At 47.7% G+C, this 18,684-nt stretch overlaps 1 protein-coding gene across 1 annotated transcript in view; it reads right to left on the reverse strand.

Annotated features, from left to right (window-relative positions):
• ARHGEF9 (Cdc42 guanine nucleotide exchange factor 9) overlaps positions 1 to 17,704 on the reverse strand; it is a 1,163,048-nt gene extending 1,145,344 nt beyond the window's left edge. The window contains exon 1 of the mRNA XM_085608275.1: positions 16,803 to 17,704. The gene's annotated coding sequence lies outside the window, so the exon portion shown is untranslated. The remainder of the gene's footprint in view (positions 1 to 16,802) is intronic.
• Between the last annotated feature and the right edge of the window lie 980 nt (positions 17,705 to 18,684).

Consider the following 18,684-nt stretch of genomic DNA (forward strand, 5'->3'; position numbering starts at 1 on the left):
CCCTGCACCCGGCGCCCTGCGGCCCCCTGTGCCCAATCCCGGGGTACCCACCTAACCTACAACTACCCAACTTTCCCCTCGAAGTGGTGGTGGCACCGGAAACATCCTCGTCCCCGAGCCTGCAGTCTTTTTCCAAACCGGAACATTCCCATGATTTCCATTGAGCGCCCGAAGGCTCAAAAGCACCCTGCACCCAGCCGCCCGAGTGGCCCTGGCAGTGGACTCTCTACACTAACTTACTTCCCCACTTGCCCTGAGTAAGTGACCAGGAGCCCAGCTCCCACAGCCGCGTGGCTTGCCAGACAGCAGCCACCAACCAAGGCCCCCCTATCCCTCATAGGATAACATTGGGCCTAACTCTCTCTGCACCCGGCCGTCCTGAAGCCGCTGAGGGTGAACCAACTGTACCTACCTGACACTGGGGGACCCCTGAGTCTATGCCCGGAATTTCAACTCTGCCAGTCGAGTACTTACCCTTAAACCGCTAACTTCATTTTCCTCATAGGGTAACATTGACTGGCTTTTTCTTCAAAAATCTTCTAAGTGTGAACTTTTCAAAACTGTAAAAATTCACCAAAAATCAGCCAAGTGACAAAAACGAATTTACTCACCTGTTCCTAGGTGAGCTCCCAGTGCTGGATCTTGGTGCCCAGCCCTGACCCTGAAAAGTACTCACAACTATACTTACCGCTAACTCATTTTTCTCCCATAGGAAACCATTGTCTGCTTTTCTGTGAAATTTCTTGTGTCTATTTTTGCAAACTTGAAATATTCTTTTAAAATCGTACCATTTCTGCAAACGAAATTACTTACCTGTGTTTGACAAGGACCCCAGTCCTGGGTCTAGGTACCCAGTCCTGGATTACTAAAGTACCGATAAAGTACTCTACCTGCAATTTGAATTCCTTGCCATAGAGATCCATTGAATGTTTTCTTTGAAATATTTTCTAAGTGCTAACTTTTGAAATAGCTAAATATTATTTAAAATTCATTACAGTTATTAAGTCGACTTTCATCACTTGATTCTGAATACTGACCCCAGGCTGGATCTAGGAGCCAGACCTGGAATTCCAAAAGTAATCTGAAAAGTAATTTATTACAAATAACCTGAATTTACCATTGAGCTCAATGCATTGTTATGTTTAGGAAATAGGATTGTTTATTGCAACCAACTGTGAATGTTTACACAACTTTATTGCTTAAGACAAAAGTATTTATATTCAACCTCTCATTCTGAGAAAGTATATTTTTACCCCCTTTGTGGTTCTAAAAATAAAACAAGCATATATTTTATATATATAAACCATTGGCCTGGAGTTCAGTTATTGAGTGTGTGAAACCATTTGCTGACTGAGTGTGTACAATAAGTGATTTACACTGTCCTCTGGTACTGCCTTACTGCTCGACCAAGCTACCACTTTTGAGAGTAAGGTCATACCTAACTTTGGCCTCTATCAGCCTCTGGGGGACTGTGGACTCTGTACACCCTGTACCTATTAGGGAACAGTATATACAGAGCCACTTTCTCACAACTAGGCTTATAAAAGAAGCCCAAAGGAACCACACTGATATTGCCTGGGGCCATGGAGTGATGTTCCATTTTGCTCAATATCCAGTGTACAAATTGCGGGGTTTTAAAATTCAAGATCACAGTCGCCTGGTATTTCTTTTATATCTCTTCCTACCCAGCTTACCCTTCTTGCCATTTTGAACTCCGCAAACAGTCTGTCCGTTTCGCCTACCCTAGTTCCCAACCAGGCTAAAGACTTATTTCTTAACACATACCACGGTTCATAGACATCATTTCTCAATCTTGGAACGTTAATCAAACTCACTGTATATGGGGTAGCAGCAGGTGGTAAATCCAGTAGAGGAGCGGTTAATTCATGCTCTGAATTTACGGCTGGAACTACATTACGTCGATTAGTACCATCTATATAATTATTCGTCATGGTTTGCCTACAGGGTAATTGATTTAGGATACTATCCTGGGGGGCTGGAGCATGGTCACCAGTATGTCCAGGGTTCAACTGTGTGCTCCCTGGGTTTGGTATGGGTTTAACTGATCCTTAATAGACCTAGATTTAATGGCGCCAGAGTTTAATGTTGGTGCTTCAATAGTTTTCAAAGATTTGGAATGGTTAGATAGTAACTCTTCAATCGCACCAAGCCTTGTTATAATATTACTTAAAGGGTCTCTGAAAAAAGTATCCATGGCCTCAATTTTGTTTTTTATTGACATTACATTGTTCTGAGTAAATACATGTGGGGGAGTTGACTCAGTTCCCCGGATTACTTTTTTGGATTTTGAAGGGGGCTTATTAATTCCCTTTTTTGCTACCTTCTGCGTGATCACCTTAATCCTAGCAGTGGTTTCTGCCTCTGTATCTGTATCTAGGGTTGAAATCGGATTTTTTGTACGTTTAGTGGGTGGCTGAAACTCTACGTCCTGATCGATAAAGGAGACATGATCTGAAATATTCAAAACGCACCCATTGCTTTCAACATTAAGATCCTATAATGTTTGTTTATTCGCATTCGGGAGTAAGTCCCCAGAACCGGCTGTGCCAACCGTATTGTCGCGGGAGATGGCTTCTTCCACTGACACAATTTGCTCCTCCAAAGCTCCCATTGCACCCGTTAAATAATTTAGAATAGAGACGCATGGTCACTCCCCCGATTTGGGCTGCTTCTTAGGCTGTGAACTTGAGGCCTTTCTTTTCACCATTTTACTTATGTTAACACAGAAACCTAGAGGCAGCAATTCTAACAATGCGGGATAATACCACTTGGGGGGATTCAGTATCTAAACAACAAAACAAAATTTAGTATTTCGTTTACAAAATAGGTAATAAAACCAGTGTGACAGACAATATGCAATAGGCATTGAATGGAGTACTATAAGTCAAAAGCACGAACTATTACATCCAGTGCAATGGCTAAAATAGTAACGTTGTAAATGACAAGGTCTTATCTGACAAAAGTTCAAGCATATAGAATCAAAAACAGCCAATGTCTGTGGCCCAGCCCAGTCTACTCCTGGCTAAGACGGGCCCGTCTTGGCCCGGTCTTCGCCCGGGCCGAGCCTGTGCGCGTCCCGCGCTGCGGGACCTCCTCTCGAGTGATAAGGGCTCCGCCAGGGACCGTGGCAAAAGTGCGATGTGCAAGTCAAGGCGCCCAGGGACTGTGCAAATAGCGCTGTTTTCCACTGACTCACCAGAGATCTCCCGCGCTGCGGGACCTCCTCTCGAGTGATAAGGGCTCCGCCAGGGACCGTGGCAAAAGTGCGATGTGCAAGTCAAGGCGCCCAGGGACTGTGCAAATAGCGCTGTTTTCCACCGACTCACCAGAGATCTCCCGCTCTGCGGGACCTCCTCTCGAGTGATAAGGGCTCCGCCAGGGACCGTGGCAAAAGTGCGATGTGCAAGTCAAGGCGCCCAGGGGCTGTGCAAATAGCGCTGTTTTCCACCAACTCACCAGAGAACTCCCCGTTCAGACTCACTCTTCATGCAGTTGGGTTGTCTCTACAACTTCAAGGTCTGTGAGAAAGACACCCACCATGCGGGAAGAAACTTGACCGGATGGCCGCAACCAACCACGACATGCTCGTGGGTGGCGGAAGTCTGAGGATGAAAAAGTAATTCCTAGTTCCCAAAAACACGTGCCTATACCCACTGCCTGAAATGACCTGCACAAATTAAGCACTGCCTCCGGATCAGCAGTGCCTGAACAATACTGCCTCCTGCACATCAAAGCGCATGTGCATGGGGTGACGTCTGGTTTCTTTATCCCAATACCCCATGAAAACCAAGAGACACTTTCTGGTCAGTTAAATAAAAATGATGACTAGGGCCACTGCAATTCTGCAATTTTGTAGCTGCTGCATTTTCTACATATTTATGGATTAGCTGCATCTGCTGCATAATCTGCAGATTTTAACAAAACAAAGTTTCTAATTCAAAACAGATCAAAAGATACTGAAAATTCAGCGACACGTGTTGCATCGCGCTTGAAGGGCCTTTGTAAGGGTTGACTGGGCTTTGGTCACTTATTGCTGTATTTGGATGTTAAACTGGTAGTAATGAATAGAGGTGAGAGCAACTCCCAGAATTTCACTCCACTGAGTTACATAAACCCTCCATATGATTCTGCGGTATTCCACTAATGGGCAGAAAACTGCATGGCGCGGCTCACGCTGCGATGTAGCGCTGGTGCGCATTCAGCACTGGAAAAAGCAGTGCAAATCACTACATGTGGTGCACAAGAGCCATTCAAGTTGACTTTGCTGCTGCTCGAATAGAAAACCTTCATGAGAAGCGGCCCTCTGATAATGACCGCTTCCGCGACCACTCGCATCAGAAAATCGCACCAGAAGGCTTCCTAGCGCCTGAAAAACCACACCAGGAACTTTGCGTGCGCTCGCCAGCTCGCATGCTGGAGTCTCACGTTGTTCCCGTTGTCATTGCGTTGCTCAATTGGGAAAACAAATTCCACCACGCGGCAATTGGTTGAATTTGGACGGAACGCTGCATTAAAAGAGTACTGCAGACTTGTCAAATGCTCCAATTTCACAAGCGGAACTAAAAATGCCACCTGGGCCTAGTAATGAAGTGAAACCTTTGCCCAAACAGTATTAACTTGTGAAAAAATTACAAAATAAGGAAGTAATATTATCATAAAATGTGCACATTATACCGCCACGTCTTCCTTTTCATGCCGCATAATTTAGTCACCCCCTGCCACATTATTTGGTCCTCCGCTGCCGCATAAATCCAGTTGTGACTGTTTATGGATCACCTGTGTTGTGTCGTCCTGAGATAGCTGAGACTGCAACGACAGCCACAAGTGCCCCGGGGGCACCAGTGCCTCCGCTATTTTTTTTAAATAAATCAAAGTAAATAAACCAATTGCTGTGTCAAGAAGTGCAGCAACTATTGGTATGTGGCTCAACCTGAGAGGCAGAGCACATAGGACAACAAAGGGCAGACAGCAGAGGCTCCAGTACAAACACACGGGGCACACTCTGTCCCCGCCCCATGTGCTGTCTTCAAAGATTCCGAGTCCGAGATGTTAATAAGGAAGGTTATCGTCTCTTTCTTTGCATTCCCTCTGCCATGTTAGTGTTTTGAACATTATTTATGGGGTATGCAGCGCTTTCCAGAAACCCTTACAAAAATAAAAATAAATTACATTGAAAGAGATGCGTGGGGGCCATTGGACTGGGTCCGGGTCTGAAGGCCATTCCCTGCCTAATAAACATCTTTGCCCACGCGCACACACGTCGCTATTTTTAAATAATATTGAGTGAAAATAGTTGGCATTCTAGGATGTTGTGCACCAAATAATTTAATGTTATGGTGTATTTAAAAAAAAAGTAGGTACACGAGAATGGAATGTGCACTCTGATTGAAGTCAGTCAGAAACCACAAGTATAGTCCATAAATCTTTTTATTTAAAGTTTTTTTTTTTTTTAACGGCACACAGCCAACACGTTTCGTTCCCTAGTGCCACGGGAACTTCGTCAGGGTTTACGCATAAAGTGAGAGTGTCAAATTATGATCAACAGATCATAAGGATTGTATCCTCAAGGTAAACATCAAGAGCGTATTCGTGAATTCCAATAATGGTGGTTCCAAGTAATTCTGACATATTACTGAAAATATCCAAGGTGAATCACAATAGTTCCAAGGTTTGCTCCCATGTATTGAGTAGGCAGGTATAAATAAATCCTGCTACAGATTTCTCAGCGATAGCGTAGCAAACAGCATGATAACCGGCATACATTTCTTACAAAATTGGTATCCATCAACGGTGGATGCTGGGAGTAGCTGCACCTTTCTGAAATATACGAAACAAGTCGAATTGAAGTGCTCAACCTTGGTCGGCCGTTGTTTGCTTTTCTGTTTAAAAAAAAAAAGTAGGAATGCACTGACCATGTGTGACATGCTTTAGAAAATATATATTGTTCATGATAGTATAAACCCCGCCATCAAGGGATTTGACCCAAAAATTGAAATTTCAGGTAAGGCGCATCTTCTTTTCAGCTTTAACACGTCCCAAAAATTCAGCACAACGTCATTTAAAAAAAACTGCTATAACTGTTGATTAATAGATAAGTGGGGTTGAATCTATAGAGAGACTTAAAGGCTGCAGGTATGTGTTTTAACCCAGAATAGCTATCTCCACCTCTCATTCTCCTGAGGTCGATACAATGACTGCTGTTATGCTGGTTTATAACAACACATGGTATACATGCAGCTGCAGACAATTAATGTTGTAATTTGTGCTGAATCATATATATACCAACCTAAATTGAGTGCAATTTTAAATGTGCAGGTCAGACAGACAGCTCTCAAAGATGCTCAACAATCACAGACGTGGTTGAATGTCCACAGGGGGTTGGCAGGACGCAAGAGATGCGCGACCAATATCCTGTTGGACCAGTAGCAGAATTCCACAGAGTGGGGGTGGGGCAGAGGAGCTCTCACGCAAACGGCGTTCTTCTGACGCCACAGAGATGAGCAGGTATTGGTACGAGCTGGGGGGGGGGGGGGGGAGATTAGGGCATAGCGATTTTTGTGGGTTACGGCGAGGGCAGAATGTTACAAAGATATGGCAGTGGCCAAAAATGAAACGTCATGGCAGAGTGACAAATAAGTGTCCTCGCCATCTGTGGAATGTTTGGCTCCACCAGGCCAGAATGCAGCCTGCCAGGGATGTTCATATTTTAGCAACTTAGCATGTAGGGTAGAGTTCGTGCTTCAGCAACACGCTGATTTCTGTAAAACTGAGAACTTTTGTTCTGTCCAACATGGAAATGCCATGAAGATGGGTTCAACGGCAGTATTAGGAAGTGCTCTTTGGCCATCTTACAAACTGCTATATCTGTTCCACGATGGCCTATTGGTCGATAATCGACTCTACGGAGCATCGCCTCTATGTTGGTTTAGACAAGTTGCTCAGTGAGTAATTGTTTGCTATTGATAGCTACTGTGACCGGAAGGTCATGAGTTCAAATCTCAGCAAGGCCAACTCAACCGTTCATCCTTCAGAGGTCTTTAAATGGGGTCATATTACAACATGGGCTTGGAAGTGGGAGAACTTGGTTGAACGCATCATATAAAGAAGGCCCCATTATTGATGAAGGGTATGGCAGTCTTCCAGGTGCTATGTCTGACCCCTCCCTTGGTCACCCCCCACCCTTCCTCCACTTGAGATCTTCCAAAAACACAGGCCACACCAGGGTCCAGAGGAGATGCTCTGATGCGCCTCCCTTGACTGTCCTAAGGTATGATCCTTTGCCCCCCCCCCCCCCCCCCCCGTGGGTCAGCAGAATAAGAGTGGTCATTGCCTCCCAGGGTCACAGAATGTGCAGGAGGTCAAGTGCTGAAGGGCAGAAACTCAAGGCGTCACAAAAAAACTACATTCGGAAATTACTTCTCTTGAAATTCCTTCTTGTTTTGAGTAAATTCACAACAATTATGGAATTCGCACAAATGCACTACTTATGGAAAGAATGTAGATTTAAAGGCATTGCATACTCCTTTTGCACCATATTTAAACGGGTGGATTCTCCACAAGACAGGCAATACATGCAAATATTGAATATTATTTATTTATTATTATTATTATTATTGTGCGCCTGCACCAAAACAATGTAAACCGCTCTAAAGAAAACTCAACAATTTAATTTACACTGAACAATAACAGCACAGAGTAAACAAAATGAAGTGGTTCTGAGATCCGCAAATTCAGGATTTGTAAATCCAGCTTCATGTGTACCTCAGTCACACTTACACATGCCAGTGAACTGGGCCTCGCTGGCTAGGAATGGGGGAAAAGCGTCACGAATGTAGTGAATTAATGGCAAGAAAGCTGGTTGGAAACTAAATATTATCCTTGGCCCACAACTAGACATTAAGGTGGGGGGCTTAAGACCCCAAGAGCACACATCAGACATCATAGCCCCATAGTGCCACGTGAGCCCCGAATTGAGATCACGTGGCCTGTACTGGGCAACCACAAGAGATTACCTGTAATCACAGGGCATGTTACTGACGTAGGAAGCGCCAAGCCATGCTCATGCCTGACTGGGTCAAAGGTCACCCGTTACATGTCAGTTTACAGGTCAATTTCATGTCTAGCAAGTCTCATGACATACTATTGCTGTCTGCACATGAACCAGAACACGCTAAACATATGCTCACAGGGGTCTCATGTGACGGCCTGCATTAGGAACAATGAAAACAAGCATTGGCATAGCCAATAGGTCTCGCCTTTGGGACCTTATAAGTGTTTAGCTATGCAACAGTTGCATAACTAAATACTTATAAGGTCTCAAAAGGGAGACCTATTGGCTATGCCAAGCGGCCGGTGCGGCCGCAAAAAAGATCGCGATCAAACATCAAACGTGCGGCCGCGAAAGTGAAAGTAATCGCGGCAAAACGCGGCCGCGCACATGCACTGTAGGTCTAGGCTGGCCTGGTAGCACTTTTTGGAGCCCTCTTAATAAGTCTCGCCAGACCAGAGGCGAGACCTAAAAACGTGGATAAACAAGATACCCGAGAGCGCTGTGAGGCCGTTCTACGAGCAGGCTGTGCGCTATACACATTCCCATAACACAACATAGCATAATTAACACTTCGGCGCACCTCAGCGTGTCAAACGTGCAATTCAGTGGTCTGCAACCGCCTGCCCCGCCCCAATCCCCCTCCCTCTTCCCCCCAGGAAACTCCACCTTTCGGGGTCGGGCAGGCGCGCGCCAAGGGGGTGCAAAGCTCTTTCCGCCGCATCAAAAGTATCTGCGAGAGCAAATGGGATTTTGGCAGACCTTCGGCAGGATCTGGTTTGAAAAGGAAAAATTGTGCCATTCTTCAAAGCTTTAAATAACTAAATAGGATAATGTGAGACAATAAAAGGTACCAATGGAAATCACATTTGTAAATCCCCTTAGACGACGGTGCAGGAGGGGTGATGGCTCTAGTGATTACAACATAGTTTTATCTTATACTGGAGTTACTATAACAAAACAATCCAACACTGAAAATAGTTGCGGGGGTTCCCCACGTCCCAGCTCACTAGAAATATTGAGCGTGCTTGTACAATTTTTAGATGAAATCCCGTTAAGCACCAATGCAGTGGTTTGGCTTCCTCGCAATATTCAACATTTGACGCAATAATTAGAATACTTATGTGAAAATACCATTTGGTTTTGGGAAATCAAAAGTAAATGGTTTTATGGCAGCGGCAGCTCAGTATAAAAAGTTAACAGGCCCTTTTTAATTTGCTTAACTTAAAGTCGGATCATGCGTCTGTAAGAAGTGCGGTTTAACTTGTGACCTGTAACCGCATGCTTACATTTTCCCTGCCTCTTTCTCTCCTGATCTTAAACGGTCCTTGGCTCTGCTCACGAACCAGCTGCTTTGAAACATGACAAGCGTGAAACAGGACAGGAGGAGCCGCGGAGCTGAGGGGCTCCGCCGCAGCTTCGGGCAGCCACCACCCCGCGACGGACGAGACCGTATTGTCTCTGACGGAGGAGGAGCCAAGGATGGACAGGGGAACGAGCCACGTGCAGCACACAGCCACTTCGCCTTACGCAGCTGTTATAGTGAGACAGTTAATGTCCTGCCCAGGCGTGGAAGAAGTTTGAAAAGGCCCAGGTACTAGCAGGGGCGTAACACAGGCCCCCGCAGCCCCAGCGGTGCGGGAGGGGGAGGGACCAAGTTCCAAGGGCCCCCCTCGGCACTGCACTCTAGTCGGAGAGCTCCTGATTGAGCCCGGAGGGGGCCCCTCTACCTACCGTGCAGGGAGGCCCCCTCACTTTTCGTTACGCCAGTGGGTACTAGGACCATTTTCTGAGAACTGACCTATGTGAAGAACGATCAGTTGTAAAACAGAGTAAACCTGGAGTGTGGGTGCGGAGAGGGAGGGCACACGAAGAGTCGCTCGTCTCAGAGGGCTAGAGCAGGTCAAGAAGGAAGTAGCAGTGACGTGTTTCCTGTTAGGAGGTGTCCTGGGGCGCAGAGGTTAGCCATGTTGGGATCTTTGACTCACTTATTCAGTTTTCGTTGGACTGATATCCAAGTGGGTGCTGTACCCCTGGTTTTAAATGAGGGAGAGTAATGATTAAAGGCCGGTAAGTCTTCCTTCAGCTGCCTTGGATCCAGGGCTGCAGCTGTAGCCGTCTGTGGAGGGAGTTCGGTGGGGCAGAGAGGCGGGGCGGGGGAGGGGCAGGGTGGGGAAATGTAAACACCGGAATATGGATGAACGGAGGTAAGTACATATTTAAATAAATAAAATGAATTCCTTTGCGCGCGCTGGCCTGCAGGATGGAGGAATCTTCCGAGGCTTCGCTCAGTCTCTTGACCGGATACTGATGACGCTTCCCTCTTCCGAGTCAGTGTTTTGGGTCGCCTATGTCATAGGTACTCAACGGATGGCTTGGTGCCACCTTGGGAGTGTGCCACTGCAACCAAGCTAGACCCGACTCATGAGGCCCGACCAGGGCATAGCCCATCTTGGAGTGTTTGTGTTCTGGTTCAGGGAGGGCCTGGCCTGGCACTTCTGACTGGACTGTCCCCACGAGGAGCAGGGTCAAGACTTGTTTGCATATGGCTAGGTCCAAACTGAGGTGGCTTGGTGAGCAAAATAACAATGGACTGGGATGCGGCCCCAAGTAACTACCAGTAGCTGAGATTTAGCCAAATATTCTACCCATAAGTTTTTTATATTTTGTATTTTTGTATTTGTAAGTGGGACAGGTATGTCCAGACGTGGGTCCTGTGTACACGGTGCCACTGGAACCAAGCTATCCCTGGTTGATAAAACCTTTAATAATGGCAAAACCAGACCTGGGTTGCTTGTGTTTCAGTTCAGGGGGGACCTGACCTGGAAGATTCACCAGTCTCACCTGCACTATTACTTACTAACTACTTGTCTCAGTGCCATGCCAGGCAACACTAAATACCAGAGATGTCCAATTTTGCAAGCACACCTGGGGAACACATCTAAAACCTACTGAAATGTTTTGCATACAATTATTTTTGCACTCAGCTACACGCTGCATTTTCATTGGACGAGGCACTTTATTTGTAAAATCAAGCAAATCTTACATATTGCCAGTACCTGAACCAAGGCCCCTCCTCTGACGGTTTGGCATGACTTTGAGGCATGCATCGATCAGTGACAGCGCCACATGTCTCAGGCCCCTCCTCGGTGCCTAGTACTTTCATTTTCCACAGTGCAGGTATAACTTTACTTGTCTCAGCATGTTTAGTGCTGCTGGCAAAAAACCCAAGACTGTCGTAAAGTCTCCTTCATGACTTGATGGGGCCTCTTGACAGCTAGGCCCCCTTGTCTTACAGCCTGTCCAACCAAGAGCAGAAAGTGCTTCCCGTGCAGAAACACATCACATCCTACTAGTCAGGGAGAAGACAGGAAGTAGGCATCAGACACACCCATGGCATGTCACTTCCTGTCACTCGGAGAAAAGAAAGGAAGTAGGCACCAGACACACGCATGTCATGTCACTCCCTGCCACTCAGAGAAAAGAAAAGAAATAGGCACCAGACACACCCATATCATGTCAGTCCCTGCCACTCTGAGAAAAAAAAATAGGCGCCAGACACACCCATGTCATGTCACTTCCTGCTACTCAGAGAAAAGAAAGGAAGTAGGCACCAGACACACCCATGTCACTTCTTGCTACTCATAGAGAAGAAAGGAAGTAGGCATCAGACACACCCATGTCATGTCCTGTCACTCAGAAAGAAGAAAAGAAGTAGGCACCAGACACACCCATGTCATGTCACTTCCTGCTACTCCGAGAAAAGAAAGGAAGTAGGCACCAGACACACCCATGTCATGTCCCTTCCTGCTACTCAGAGAGAAGAAAGGAAGTAGGCACCAGACACACCCATGTCATGTCACTCAGAGAGAAGAAAGGAAGTAGGCACCAGACACACCCGTGTAATGACACTCAGAGAGAAGAAAGGAAGTAGGCATCAGACACACCCATGTCATGTCACTTCCTGCTACTCAGAGAGAAGAAAGGAAGTAGGCATCAGACACACCCATGTCATGTCACTTCCTCCTACTCAGAGAAAGGAAAGGAAGTAGGCACCAGACACACCCATGTCATGTCCCTTCCTGCTACTCATAGAGAAGAAAGGAAGTAGGCACCAGACACACCCATGTCATGTCCCTTCCTGCTACTCAGAGAGAAGAAAGGAAGTAGGCATCAGACACACCCATGTCATGTCCCTTCCTGCGACTCAAAGAGAAGAAAGGAAGTAGGCAGACACACCCATGTCATGTCACTTCCTGCTACTCAGAGAAATGAAAGGAGGTAGGCAGACACACCCATGTCAAACGGAATTAGTATTGTTCTCTCCGATAAGTAACCACCAACCAATTCAAGTCTGGCTCAAGGAGCTGGATGCTCTAAACTGCTCCCTCGTCCTATCTGACTCAGTAAAGTCATTTGGCATTACCCTGGACAAGAACTTGTCAATGAAGTACCACATAAAGAACTCTGCAAAAAGTGTGCTTTACTCCCTAAAACACCTCAAGAAAATTAAACCTTTCATTCCTCAAGATGATCTCAAGACAATTGTACAATCCCTAGTCCTTTCTAAACTAGACTATAGAAACACCATCCTAACAGGGTCACCAAAAGCTCACCTAGCCCCACTAAGGTCAGTGCTTAACATGGCAGCCCGACACATAACTGATGTAAAAAGATTTGAACGCATCTCACCAACCCTCAGCGCACTCAACTGGCTTCCCATGGAAGGTAGATGTATTTACAAACTGGCCTGCATCACTCACAAGACCCTTCACGCCCAATCCCCAAACTACCGAAACAGCAAACTAGTAGAAACAGGGAAATCCAGAACTCTGAGAAGCACCAACTCACTTCTGCTCATCCTCCCGAAACTGAAAAAGAAAACGACCCAGTACCGGTCCTTCTCTGGCAACGTACCCAGGATGTGGAACGCACTCCCGATTGACCGCAGAGGCAACCCTTCCTTCTCTTGCTTCAAAAAGGACCTGAAACTCTCTTCTCAACCAATACTTTTCCGACCAAGGCAACCATCCCAGGCATCAATAACCTAGTAGACTCCCTGCTCACTGTGACCTTCAAGGATGGTGGTTTTCTGACTGTGTCCGCCACCTGCGTCCTTCTCCCCTCACTGGATACATAAGGATTATGTCTTTGCTTGTGTCTTCATGCATTCTCATGTACAGCGATGTTATGCAATTCTTTTTCTTTTCCTTTGTGTATGTAAAGCACTCTGATACCCACGGGTCTAGCTAGCACTATATAAAACTTTATAAATAAATAAATGTCACTTCCTGTTACTCAGGAAGTAGGCACCAGAGACACCCATGTCATTTCACTTCCTGCTACTCAGATAAAAGAAAGGAAGTAGGCATCAGACACAGCCATGTCATGTCACTTCCTGCTACTCAGAGAAAAGAAAGGAAGTAGGCATCAGACACACCCATGTCATGTCACTTCCTGCTACTCAGAGAAAAGAAAGGAAGTAGGCATCAGACACACCCATGTCATTTCACTTCCTGCTACTCAGAGAAAGGAAAGAAAGTAGGCACCAGAGACGGCCATGTGAAGGAGTTGGAGCTCAGATGTTGGCTTTCCCTCAACAGACACTGTGAATAAAGCTGGCCAGTGATCCATGCAATGTGTGACACCGTGAACCATTCCTTGCTTTCAGCGAGCAGCACTGTGCATTCTCAGATTTGAAGTTTCATTGTCCTCAGTACTGGGCGGAGATTCCAAGCCCCAGCAGGCGTTGAAGAGCCAGCATTGGCCCTGGGTGTCGCACAGGTCATTTTCTAGATCTCTATTGTAACAGTGGTGCCCAGTGTTTTTCAGCAAATGTTTGTGCTTTTTCCTAGATGGAATAGGCAGGTAAAGCTCAGGTGAGGCCTTAGCCGGAAGCATGAGTACACACAGTCATTCCTCAGTGCAAAGCTGTCTCTATTCACCAGGGCAACAGATGGACATGCAAAGGGCCTTCCCATTCGAATCAGTGAAAAAAGCAACCCTGGGCGTAGTTCGCGAAGTAGCACTACGCGAAGCTACGCACAGTGCACTTCGCACTACGCGAGCTACGTGTAGCACTTCGCAAACTGCGTAGTACCCTGTTCGCACTGTGCAAGATGCCGTTTTCAATGATTGCACAGTGTGGACAAGCATCCGGCACTGTGCAATCATTGAAAACGGCATCTTGCACAGTGCGAGCTGTAGTTTTCTGCCGCTCGAGTAGATTTTTACTCGAGCGGCAGCTTTCTCAACACGGACTGCTAGTTTCTCATCGCGAGCGGTCGCGAGCATACGCAACCACTCGCAATGAGAAACCTGACCTCCTCGCGTTGAGAATCTCGCCGGGATGTTTATTTTCCACGCTCGCGATCGGCAACTTGATGTTGCTGATCGCGAACAAGGAAAAAGTCTTGCAGGGATGTCATTTTGCTTGCTCGCGGTCGCCAACTTGATGTTGAGGACCGCGAGCAAGCAAAAAATGACTGCTGCACTACGCAACGCTACGCATGTTTGCACTATGCTACGTGCAATTCGCGTAGTGTGAAGTAGCGCAAACTTCGCAAACTATGCGAGCGTAGCGTAGTGCTTTACCCAGGCTTAGAAAAAAGCCAATCTCATGAATACTAATTGTGGGAAGGAACCTTGAGCGCCCCGCTGAGTTTGACGATCAAGAAGCGATAATGAACACTACATAGCCAGGAACACAGCCCTCTTCCACCTCATGGTTTTCACCCAATGGTACCAAACATGTTGAGTCTTGTAATGTCACTTTCACCACTCCATGAATGGCCTGCTAGCTCCTTCAACATGCGTCGTGCCGCTAGCTGGAGAGCAAGGCCTGGTTGCATGTCACCCTTGTGATCTAGGACCAGTTCAGAACTATAGAGTACCCTTGTCTGAATGATCAGCTCTTTACAAACACAGAACAGGCCTCAGGTTATCCCATATCAGGTGTGATCAGTTCATTCAGCCCTGCCTGCCCCTTTGAATTCTGGTACTTGTAGTTCTGTTTCACCCGTCCTGATTCCAGGATTACAAGATGTAGAATACAAAGAGGAAAAGCAGGACAGGCTAAAAGACCCAAAAGACAATGAGATGCATGCCTCACATCATCAAAGCTCTCACGTTTACCAGGTCCATGCTTGAGTGGTTCCCTAATTGCACATTTTCACACTGCATTTTGGAATTTGCAGTCCTGTGTCTCCAAGTTAAATGCAGTACTACACTGCCAGACTACAAAGAAACGGCCTGGACCGGATGCCCTACTCAGGGATGGGACGTTGGGAACTTGAGCACTCTACTTGAAAGGGACTACAATCTTCCATCAGCCCTATGAGGTAAGACGAGCCACATGGGGGTTCACAGAGGCATCATGGGTGCATCAGTCAGAATTGCCGAATGGCCCCATGTGATGAGGGTTCCTTCCAGACGGCACTTGCGAGAGCACTTTGGATTCTGGTACTTGTAGTTGTAATATTTTAGTTACAGGTATCGGACTACGAGCTCCTGTATACAAAGTGTGGTTGACTACAAACCTAGGGCTACCTAGGACTGGCTAAAGGCATTACTCGTGTCATGGCACCAGTTGGCATGACCTGATGACATCAAGTCACAAGGGCACAGATGTTCTAGCCTTCATTCCTTCCACTCATGTTAGTAGACCGGTTTGTTCAATTAAATTGAACCGGGACTACAACACCCAAAGTGCACTGCTTTCTTCAATGGCAGCTCTGAATGGCTAGAAGGTGTCCCGCTGGCAGCTATGCACCGGATGCACATTTCCAATGAGGCTACCCCTTCCCGGACCTATCAGCCAGGGAGACGTCCTGGGCTCATTTTATGACGCCATCTTATTGTAATGGAAGTACACTATGCAGAAGTGTCTGAGGAGATTTGTTGACACCTCTCTTGTTATCTGACCTTCTGCTCACACCAACTGCAACCACGTGGCCCATAAACACAAGATCACCGAAAAGCTGCGCGAGCCGGGCTGTAAAACTGTCTGCCGCGCCTGCCCGAGCCGGCTCTCGGCAGGAGGGACCGAAAACAGCTGGCAGGAGGTGCCCCGGTGCCAAGGTGCGTCCCGGCAACGCTGCGGCGGTGCAGGATATGCAGGACCTGCAGGCCTGGTGCTGTTTACAGAGGGATGTTTACCTACCCGGCACATGGGCCGTCACTTCAGCTGCACTCAAGTAGGAAAACTGCTCAGACAAAAACAACCGCAAACCGATCCCCAGTCTCCACAAAGCGAAAGAAGGGAGTTTGGGCTGAGAACGGGTCTGTTCACAGCGCTCTCCTGTTTAGTCATGACTTGGCGCTACATGAAACACGTGGTTTATTGTGCGTTTTACAAAGCGCTACAAGGCCTCTCCAGAGCGCTAGTCGTCAGATAAATATAAACACAATACATTATAAATACTCGAACAAATAGATCAGATGGCGACTGGCCCCAAAATACGTGTCCCACCTACCCAGGGGATAACAAGATTAGGGCCGGGGCATGCATTTCTTCTAGGTGATTTTCAGACCGATAGCGTATACTTTTTCTACATAGTGACCTCTTAAAATGCGCTTTGCTAGTTATTTTTAAAACGGGGCTGGAGAATGTGCCACCAACTCCTGACTCCAAAGATCTTTATTTGTAACTTTCCAATATCGAGAGATATATTGATTTCGATCACGTCATGATTCAATATCTAGATGATTAAAAATGAAGATAACAGACACCTACCTTAAAAGTTGCAGTGATGGGGCGCAGCCGCCCGGGCCATTGTAGGCTGCGGTCCTCCAATTAGCCCGTTAATGGCCCGAGTGCCCGTAAAGAGTGTTTCTCGCCCGGGAGGGGGCTGAAGGCAGGGGCGGCGGCAGCGCTTCACCCCGGCGCCCTACCTTCCACCTCTCCAAAGGGCTCATCCAATCCTGGGGTCCGGTGGTGCCAAAGAATACATTCCCAATGTATGTGCAGAAAACGCGAAATTCCAGATCCCGAATGCAGCAAAATCACAAAAACCAAACAGAGAGATTCCCCATTGAGAACAAACTCCGAGAAAGAAAGCAGTAAGGGCGCACAAAGGAAAAAGTTGAAAAAAGTTCCTGAAGGTTAGCGATCCATCCGTCCGTGCGTCCAGGGCGCGCCCGGCCCTGTCCGCTGCGGGATGCTGCTGCCTGGGCAGGGCGGGGAGGAGACCAGGTGGCAGCCTCGCGTCCTTCGCTCTGCTATGATTGCAGCAGCCGAGCCCGTGCGGCGGCGGCGGCCTCTCCTGCAGCCGTTCCTGCCGGTGTGGCTATCCCTGGTGCCGGTTCAGCCTCTCCTCCTGCGGGGGCGCTGACCCTGCTGCCGGTGCTGCCGCCCCTCCTGCCGGTGGCGCGTCCCTGCTGCCGGTGCAGCGGTGGGACGGCAGGAAGTGTGCTCGCCTCCGAGGTGGTTCCTCTGCTGCGCGGCTAGAGGTCAGGCGCTCTCGACGCCTCGGCAGACCGTGCGTAATGCGCTAGCTGCTGTTTCCTCACTCCACCCCGGGACAGGAGCAGCAGCGCTGGCCGAGGACGTCTTACTGAGAACTCAGCAGAGGCATCGGCTGTGTGTTTCTCACAACTCGGGACGAGAACGGGAGCGGCATCACCGGCTCCCTGTCTATTACACATAACCCACAGGAGGGGAAGCATAGCTACTGCTGTGTGTCCCGCCAACGACACAGACCACCAGCAGCTGTGACTGCCTCACGAATAACAAGGGACGCTAGCAGCAACACTGAGTGTGTGTGCCGCACTTATAACACGGGACACTAGCAGCAAGAGTGGCTGTGTGTGCTTCACTTATAACACGGGACACTAGCAGCAACAGTGGCTGTGTGTGCTTCACTTATAACACGGGACACTAGCAGCAACAGTGGCTGTGTGTGCTTCACTTATAACACGGGACACTAGCAGCAACAGTGGCTGTTGGGGCTTCACTTATAACACGGGACACTAGCAGCAACAGTGGCTGTGTGTGCTTCACTTATAACACGGGACACTAGCAGCAACAGTGGCTGTTGGGGCTTCACTTATAACACGGGACACTAGCAGCAACCCTGGCCGTGTGTGCTTCACTTATAACACGGGACACCAGCAGCAACACTGGCTGTGTGTGCCTCACTTATAACACGGGACACTAGCAGCAACAGTGGCTGTTGGGGCTTCACTTATAACACGGGACACTAGCAGCAACCCTGGCTGCGTGTGCTTCACTTATAACACGGGACACCAGCAGCAACACTGGCTGTGTGTGCCTCACTTATAACACGGGACACCAGCAGCAACACTGGCTGTGTGTGCCTCACTTATAAAACGGGACACTAGCAGCGACCCTGGCTGCGTGTGCTTCACTTATAACACAGGAACTAGCAGCAACACTGGCTGCGTGTGCCTTACTTATAACACAGGACACTAGCAGCAAAACTGGCTGTGTGTGCTTCATTTATAACACAGGACACTAGCAGCAACACAGGCTGTGTGTGCTTCATTTATAACACGGAACACTAGCAACGACACTGGCTGTGTGTGCCTTACTTATAATACATGACAATAGCAGCAACATTGGCTGTGTGTGCCTTACTTATGACACAAGACCCTGG

This window comes from Triturus cristatus, chromosome 5_2 (genome assembly GCF_964204655.1).
Source record: "Triturus cristatus chromosome 5_2, aTriCri1.1, whole genome shotgun sequence".
Lineage (NCBI taxonomy): Eukaryota > Metazoa > Chordata > Amphibia > Caudata > Salamandridae > Triturus > Triturus cristatus.